Consider the following 2,407-nt stretch of genomic DNA (forward strand, 5'->3'; position numbering starts at 1 on the left):
TTAACACAGTAGAGAATCGCTTTCGAAAAATTGACAATAATAAACAACATTAAGAATGTAAATTAATGATTCATATCGTGTTGCAAGTATTTTTATGGTTTTTCAATACTTTATGAGATTTTTTCTCACAGAGTCAGCTTCACGACGTGTGTTAAAACAAATATTTAAGTGTTGGGATACAAATGTTGTTCAGGCTGAGGATTCAATCCGCAAATTTCTTCGTTTGTTAGGCTTACAAAAACTGTATCGTTGCTTAGAAATAACAGGTAAATTAATAGAATCTGAGTAATCATCAGCTTCCAACAACAATGAGTATTTAATATTATCTGCATGATCCTCGGTTGCTAAGTCAATTTTTAACAAAGTACCTTCTTCTTCGCGTTTGAGTACAGAACCTTCTCGTCAAGATGTTCTACTAATTGTTGCAATATATATTCAGCTTGTTGCTCCTCTACTTCATTGGATTTTACATCTTTAAGTGAGTGACACGAATAACCATAAACCAAATTTTTAGAAAATTTAGTTGTATTGTCTACAAATATTTAGAAGTTTAACATCTTCTTCATTATTAATATTTCCATCTCGAATTATGCTTTGCTCAATACGTAAACCTTGGTGGAAACAAAAACTGTTCTGCAATTTCAGTGAGACAATTTTTCATTCAGCGATTTTAATGCAATAGTTTTAATGAACTGTTGGTGCATTATTAACAAAATCGAATACTTTGCTATCAACTGAGTTTTGTAAATGAGTTTTTGAATGACTTCTTGAACGGTTTGGTCTGCCAAATTACTATCAATTTCATAAGAAGTACAAGTGCATCTGAATAATTGTGTAATGATCTTTCAACTAAATTTTGTAAGTTACTCTGGCATACGATAAAGTTTCTTCCTCGTTAGTATTAGTAATAAGCTCTTTTATCAAGGGAACGACTTCTTTTCCAAAATGTATATTTGTATCATTTAACAAAAGAATTATTCTTCGTGCATTTCACTAATTATGATTGTATCATTTTTCATTAATTTAATTGCTTTTATAATTATATCAAAATCTTCTGCCGCATTGTAAAATTGGTTAATCAGAAAATGTCTTATTTGTTTAGTGGCAAAATTTTCAAATTTTCTTTTATGGTATCTATATCATCAGCTAATACGTATATTGACATTCGAGAAGTCGTACTCCCTAATATCCATAAGAAAGTAGCAAGTTTATTCAATCCGTCAATTTTTTCGTCCCCGCAAGTTCTATTGACAGTATCATAATGCTCTCAATTCATCGCCTAAGTTATATATTTCTTCTAATTTTTTTCTTTATTACGAGTGGTGAGTGCATCTCATCTACCATTCGGTTAAAATCTGTAATAGGTTTTAATATTTCATTTTCAGAACAGGGTTGTGGTCACAGGTGTGGCGCATCATACCCCGAACAATGCGAATATTAATAGTAGGAGATCCTTCAACCTGTAAAGAATAACAAATTTAAAATTGTATCATAATTCACATTTCTATAAGACTAAATAGTACATGAAATAATATTATTGAATGATTAATCTACGTTCTACAATTTTTGTCACCGCCTTTATGAGAATAAATATTTCCACATTTATATCACAAATTTCCACGTACTAATAAACATTTTAATAATATTTGTTGCATTTTTTTATTAATACATGGTTCAAATTATTTATTATGATTTTTTATTATTAATTTATGAAAATGAGTTAGTTAAAAACATGTTTAGGCTTCTAATCAAAATTTTAAAGTTTATACCTTTTGATCAGATCGTTTGTATTTATCATCCAATTTTCTGAATTAATATCTTTTCTCTACTTTCGAGTGTTATATACTATATCCTGTCAAGAGTTCAAAGGGTATCATAATTACTATATATGATAAATAATTTTAAATTGTGATTAAAGTCTCTAAAATTAAAAATAATAAACATAAGAAAATTAAACAAGTGTTTTTTATATCATAATCGCCTCATTAAAACCAACAAGCGGTTATAATTTATAACGTTTTATTGTGAAATAATAACACTTGCAAAGTCATTCACAAAATTTACTAAACCGGTTTTGTATATCATAACCAGATTGATTACGTTTAAATATTTAATAAATACATAATTATTTTTTTAAGAGAACTCATTGTGCATATAATTAAATAGCGATACATATATGTACAATAAAATTCCTGGGGAAAATCTCATTAGTGGTATGAAATGTTCAATTGGTAACTTAAATTGATAAATCTATTTTGAGATACATTTGACATTAATGCACACTGAATAATATGTGTTATTTTAAAAATGAATAGCTCATATTTTATATCAAATAAATTTATAATTAGTTCTTCTGAGAACATTTATATTTAGATAAAATACATATAACATTTTTCTTACTCATTAA

Source organism: Ctenocephalides felis, unplaced genomic scaffold, assembly GCF_003426905.1.
Source record: "Ctenocephalides felis isolate EL2017-DRISC unplaced genomic scaffold, ASM342690v1 CF-g0.4_SCAFFOLD_00845, whole genome shotgun sequence".
Classification (NCBI taxonomy): domain Eukaryota; kingdom Metazoa; phylum Arthropoda; class Insecta; order Siphonaptera; family Pulicidae; genus Ctenocephalides; species Ctenocephalides felis.